The 7,085-nt window shown below is 42.0% G+C and overlaps 1 pseudogene; it reads left to right on the plus strand.

Moving 5' to 3' along the window:
* The first annotated feature begins 4,783 nt into the window (after positions 1 to 4,783).
* Positions 4,784 to 6,146, plus strand: LOC132226318 (glutamate dehydrogenase 1, mitochondrial-like; annotated as a pseudogene).
* Positions 6,147 to 7,085: the final 939 nt, after the last annotated feature.

Genomic DNA, 7,085 nt, shown 5'->3' on the forward strand with positions numbered 1-7,085 from the left:
ACCTACTTCAGGTCTGGAAATGTGTGCCTTATTCATTTTTGCATCCTTTATATGTCGATAATGGTGTTAAAAAATAATTGCTAAATGAATAAAACAGAAATGCTCATAAATGTGTTTTTTGCTAACTGCTAATTGACCAGATGTGTTCTCCTAAAATTTATATGTTGAAGTCCTTACCTTCAGTGTGAAGATGAGGTCCTTGGGAATTGATTAGGTTCATGAGGTCATGAAGATGGAGCCTCATCATAGGATTAGTGCCCATATAAGAAGAGATACCAGAGAGCACTACACCACCCCCTCTACTTGTGTCTCTCTCCTCTGTGAGGACACAGCTAGAAAGCAGCTGTCTATATACCAGTAAGAGAGCTCTCACCAGAACTTGACTATCTGGACTTCCCTGAACTTGACATCTAGCTTCCAAACCTGCGAGAAAATAAATTTCTGTTGTTTAAGCCACCCAGTCTATGGTATTTTATTATGGCACCTGAGTTAACTAATAAACTATCCCATCTGAATTATCTACTTGAAAGCTATGATTGGTAACTTTCCTAAAACACACACATAATGCTTTTTCTACAATTTTTTTACTCTATTCTTACTGTACATGTCAACTGTTTAGTAGATGGCACTAACAAGGCTAATATCAATCAGCCCATCATAATACAAAGTTACAAATCACATCCTTAGCCATAACCAGTCATCTTAAGAAAGCAAAACTGAATGACCTCTTTGCTGGGAAATTAATCCAAAACCCATTTTCTCCTAAGCAGAGGTCTAAAAGTGCCATATTTATAAGTTAAGAGCAATTTTCAATTACTTTTCTATAACTGACTTTTAACATTAGTATTTTTTCCTCTTTATTAGACTCACAGGATAATGAATGGCTCTTCATTTATGGCACCATAGCTACTTAATTTTTTGAATTAGATTTTCAAGAACTCAAACCTGTTTACTTTGTGTGTTTTTATAAAGAATGGGGAATTTACCTATCAGTTGACCCTGATGAAAGAACAATAGGTAGCATATCTATTTGTATTTGAAGATTTTGTTTTAATATTTTAAAGTCCAGCATACAAGAGACCTTTTCTTGGACTGTTCCCATTGGAAAAGTTTCAGTAAATTGTGTGTTTGAAACCAGAAAAGCATAAGCCAAGTGGTAACCTTCTGATTGATTGCCTGTTTTTTAATTTTTTAATTCGGAGAGTCAATTTAATACTCAGAAAGGGGGACACTTTGAGGACTGATTTAAAACAGACCAGGTAAGAGAGATGGTCTAACACAGTGGTTGGCAAACTGCGGCTCGCGAGACACATGCGGCTCTTTGGCCCCTTGAGTGTGGCCCTTCCACAAAATACCAACTTCTGTGCATGTGCCACGAAGTCTCAATCGCACTGTACATGTGCGCCCGCACGTGGTATTTTGTGGAAGAGCCACACTCAAGGGACCAAAGAGCCGCATGTGGCTCGTCAGCCGCAGTTTGCCGACCACTGGTCTAACACTTTCCCATCAAGTTGCTTAAAGAAATCCCACTTCAATCTGTGTGTCTGCTTTCTTAGTTTATGTGTTGGTTTATTTCCAAATGAAAACTATGAAAGAGAACAGTATGTTAGTGGTTGTGTTCCATGCTGTCAAAACGCAGAGATGATGTGATTATGGGATGGTGAATGTTCTCCTTAAAAACAAAAAACAAAAGTAAATAACAACAACAAACCCAAAAAGATAAAAGCTAATTCCACAGATTTCAGAGTCATACAATCTGACATTATTAAAATAAAATGGATCAAAATGCACACTAGCGTGCAGGCTCATTAAACAATGCTCTACCCTCAAGCCCTCACTGTTTCATACCTTCCCTACGTGCCACCTTTATTACTTCTTGGGCATTCTCAATTATTGACTTTAGAAACTCTTTTTTATTGGTCATTATTCTAAAGTTAGCTGGTGAAACATCAAACTGTCCCATTACCAGTGTGAAAAAATATTCATTGAATCAAACTGACAATATCACAGTTTTCCTCTAAGAAAACTTTCTTCAGGTTCTTTTTTTTAAAAAATATGTTTTTATTTATTTTAGAGAGAAATATAAACACTGATGAGAGAGAAACATCAATTGGCTGCCTCCTGCACATCTCCCACCAGGGATCCAGCATGCAACCCAGGCATGTGCCCTGACCAGGATTTAAACCGGTGACCTCCTGGTTCATGGATCGATGTTCAACCACTGAGCTATACCAGCAAGCTCCTTCAGGTTCTTCAGCAAGAAAGAAAACCCAGATCCCAGCATGCTGCCCCAGCACCAGCACAATATAAATATCACCCATTGAAAAGGTAACAGCTTTTGCAGGAGGGAAACAGCCTTGGTACTGAAATGTCTGAAGGAAAGACTGATGGTTTGGTCATACATGGCAAGTACTTGCTAGGATGCCAAGCATACTGGCAACAGACAGCCAATGGAATCCAAAACTCTTTGGGTTACATTTACAGCACAAATCCAGGCACATGATGGTTGTCTTATATTTACTGCCATATCCTGCCACATCTTTCAGACAAATGACCTCACCAACTTTGCTGTTACAGCACGCAGGTGACCCAGCTGAGTGAGGAAGCAAAGGTGGGTGCAGCTGAAGCTCATCTCACAGCAGACCTATTGCTTTTAAACCCTGCCTTTCTCCTTTGCACTGCATAAGCTCCTTAAGAAATTAACTTAAAAACCCATCAATTGAAGAGACTATATCCTCAATTAAAATAATGATCTCCATTCTGGCCCAAAGTTAGCATCCATTAATAGTTATAATTTGTTGTTAAATTTAGTGATATGTAACATGTTTTCTGTCTAAAATCACTGATGATCAAAATATTGTGCTCAGTTAAAGAGAAGAATGTGTATAATTTCAAAATTCAAACACATTCTGTTACAAAAGAAAATGGCTATACATTTTCTTGAAGAGAGTGGTCAGTCTAGGCCCACAGAGTTCTCTGGTTATTAGCAAGAGCTCCATAACAGCCCTGGCCAGTGACGGCTCAGTTGGTTGGGCGTCATCCCATGCAGTGAAAGGTTGCCAGTTTGATTCCTGGTCAGGACATATGCCCGGGATGTGGGCTAATCCCCAGTAGGGGGTGTGCAGGAGGCAGCCTGTTGATGTTTCATTCTCACATTGATGTTTTTCTCTCCCTCTCCCTTACTCTCTTTCAAAAAAAATCAATAAAAAAATATATTTTAAAAAGAATTCCATATAAAGCAAACCCAGGGATGGCATTTCATTTCTATCCCCTTTCAGATTTCTCTAATTTTCTTCAAAAGAGGCCTTTTAAATGTATTAAAAATTACACCCTAGCAAAATGTCAGAGACAGGCTGAGCACCCATACTTAAACCTAGGCTCTCTGTAATTTGACTCCTACAAATAAGGATACTATTGAGGAGATGTTTGATTAATTCTGAGGAGACACAAGACTCCAAGGAAAGTCAAGTTCAAGTCACCCTTATGTAATTACTGGTGCATTTAATTAAATCATGTACAAAGGCATTAAATATTTCAGCAAAGTCTCTTAAAAAACACTAATATGAAATGACTTTCTCAGTAAATGGTATTTAGCTGTGTTGGTGGGTAGAGCAGACATAGCATCTGCAGGTTTAATTAAATGTTTGCTTAACCATATAAAAAGACAGTGATATATCTTTATAGCATCTGGCAGCTTCACCATCCTCCAGTCATTCTTTAATTAGTATGCTGGTGAATTTAATAGAAAATGGCTTTAACTTAGGAGCAGATGGCTCTTCTGAGTGACAAGGGAACGGGAATTTCTGTCATGTTTACTTCTTAGTATGTAGCTTTCTAGTCTCAAGATCCCTTCAGAGCACAGGCCTGATGGAATCAGCAGGTTTAGCATATTCTATAGGGTTTAATAGCTTCTGAAAGCAACCACTTCTGAATTTTGTTTAGTTAAAATAGTCTGACTCATGAGCTTCCAAAGATGGTTTTCCTTTGCCTCTCTGAGTCATTTCTTATATTTTATGACGAGACTAGTCTTTCAGTTGTTAAAAGAAAAAAGTTATCTAAATTTATGTAGTTTCTTTTAGGTAAATAAAAACTGTCTGTTGGATCCAATTCAGTCTCAGAGTTTTAAAGTTTAGGAAACATGAACCCCATCTCCTTCTCAGGGGGCAATTGGCTTGAGATAAGAAGGGAGGAAAATACCTTTGCTTTTCACAAATGTATTAGAAATGAAAGAAAAAGATAAGAAAATCTCAAGGAATAAGGAAAATAAAGAGTGTTGAAGTCACGCCCCCACCTTGCCATTCAGAGGCCCCTGCCCCAAAGTCCATCCTCGTGGTTAGGTGGTGAGTGCCGGGGAGGAACACCTAGGAAGGCAGTGAGCTGTGGCTGAAAAGGGCACTATGCTGGGCCCTTCCTCCCTCCCACAGTCCGCGAGCCTCCGCTCCACCGCCTGCACCGCTGCCTGGGTGAAACACTGCTGCTCTCAGGCGCCAGTCGCAGCCATGGGCTCGGCCCCGCCGCTGGGCCAGGCTGTGGGCAGCCCGCCCCCACTTACCATGGGACAACCCCAGCTTCTTCAAGACGGTGCAGGGCTTTTTCCACCAAGGCGCCAGCATCATGGAGAACACGGTGATAGAGAACCTCAAGACCCGGGAGAGTGAGGAGCAGAAGCAGAAGCAGGTGCACGGCATCCAGCATCCTCACGATCATCAAGCCCTGTAACCATGTGCTGAGCCTGTCCTTCCTCATCTGCTGCCACCACGGCTCCTGGCGGTCATCTGAGGGCTACCGGGCCCAGCACAGCCAGCACGGCACACCTCGCAAAGGAGTTATTTCTTAGAGCACTGATGTGAGTGTAGATGAAGTAAAAGCTTTGGCTTCTCTGATGACACATGTGCGCAGTGGTTGATGTGACTTTTAGGGGCACCAAAGCTGGTGTTAACATCAATCCCAATAACTATACTGATAATGAACTGGAAAAGATCACAAGGGGGTTCATCATGGAACTGGCAAAGAATGGCTTTATTGGTCTGCCTAAGGCATGAGCATGGGTGAGGCAGAGATGTCCTGAATTGCTGACTTCTATTCTAGCACCATAGGCACTATATTAATGCCCATGCCTCTGTCACTGGTAAGCCCATCAATCAGGGTGGAGTCTAAGGGCAGATTTCTGCTTCTGGCCGGAGAATTTTCCATGGGAATGAAAACTTCACCAATGAAGCTACTTACATGAACATTTTAGGAATGATACCAGGGTTTGGAGATAAAACATTTGTTGTTCAGGGATTTGGTAATGTGGGCCTGCACTCTATGAGATATTTGCATCACTTTGGTGTTAAATGTGTTAGTGTTGGTGAATGTGATGGGAGCATATGGAATTCAGATGGTATTGACCAAAAGGAAATAGAAAACTTCAAATTGCAATGTGGATCAATCCTGGGCTTCTCTAACCAATGGACACAGACACCAGGGGGTGAGGGAATGTGTGGGGGGCTGGGGAGACAATGGGGGGATAAGAACACATATGTAATACCTTAATCAATAAAGAAAAAAAATCCTGGGCTTCTCCAAAGCAAAGCTTTATGAAGGGAGCATCTTAGAAGTCGACTATGACATACTGATCCCTGCTGCCATTGAGAAGCAGCTGACCAAGTGCAATGCACTCAGAATCAAAACCAAGATCATTGCTGGAGGTGCTGATAGACCAACAACTCCAGAAGCTGATAAGATTTGCATGGGGAGAAACATTATGGCTATTTCAGATCTCTACTTGAATGCTAGAGGAGTGATAGCATCATACTTTGAGTGGCTAAAGAACCTAAATCATGTCAGCTCTGGCTGTTTGACCTTCAAATATGAAAGGGATTCTAACTACTACTTGCTCATTTCTGTTCAAGAGAACTGGAAAAGAAATTTGGAAAGCACTGTGGAACTATTCCTGTTATATGCACAGGAGAGTTCCAAGTCAGGATATCAGGGGCATCTGAGCAAGATATTGTGCATTCTGGTTAGCTTACATTATGGAGTGCGTGGGCAGGCCAATCATGTGCACAGCCATGAAGTATAGACTGGGATTGGACCTGAGAAGAGATGCCTACGTCAATGCCATTGAGAAAGTGTACAGTGAAGCTGGTGTGACCTTCACATAGATGGATTGTAGCTGATTTCTTTACCATCCTCTTCACCTCTTCATCTGTAGACCTATCACAAATTTGCATGTAATCACAGAAATCTTTTTCTCCCATTACTTATTTAGGTAATGGACACCATTCTCAAAAAGTCAATCCAGATTAACCCCTTAAATAAAAGAAACTAAGGTTAGGGAATCATGTACAAAGCTGAAAGTACATGCCAGAGAGACATTTGGGTATTTTGCCTCTAAATGAAAAGTCCCTTCTATCTATCTGCACTGTCTTGCTCCATGGTTGCTTCCTAACAGTCAGAGTTGTGGCCCAGGAAAGCACCTGTTGTTCAAGACCAGTTAGTTGCTTGTTGCTTCAGCTCTCTGGACAAGTCTAAGGCATGCGGTAACTTTGACATGTTTAAGAAGCAGGTGTGTGGCATTTTCAGAAGATAGCATGGTTCTCAAGTGAGTTATTGGTTTTTATATCAGCAAAAGAACTCAGTTTTATAGATTGCAAATAAAATAAAAGCCGTTTCTCTTTATGCATTTTATTCTATTAAAATAAACACATGCTGCTATAATAAAACTAGAGGTCTGATGCATGGATTCATGCACTGGTAGGGTCCCTCAGCCTGGCCTGCACCTTCTCACAATCCAGGACCCCTTAGGAGATGTTGGACTGCTGGATTTGGCCCAATCCCCGCAGGGCAGGCAGCCGGGGCATCGGCCGAAACCGCAGTCTGACATTCCCCAAGGGATGTAGCAGTGCACTAAGTGGAGGGGGTCAGGGAGGAGCCCGAGCTGGACTGGGTGCTGTGCTGCTCCCTCTCATCCCTTCCTTGCTGCACCTGCTGCCGCTAGTGCTCGGTAGCGCTGCCCTGGAGGTGGGAGAGGCTCCCGCTGTCTTAGCAACGCTCGCCAGCTGTGAGCTGGGCTCCTGCGTTGAGCATCTGCCCCCTGGTGG

This window comes from Myotis daubentonii, chromosome 2, assembly GCF_963259705.1.
Source record: "Myotis daubentonii chromosome 2, mMyoDau2.1, whole genome shotgun sequence".
NCBI classification, from domain to species: Eukaryota; Metazoa; Chordata; class Mammalia; order Chiroptera; family Vespertilionidae; genus Myotis; species Myotis daubentonii.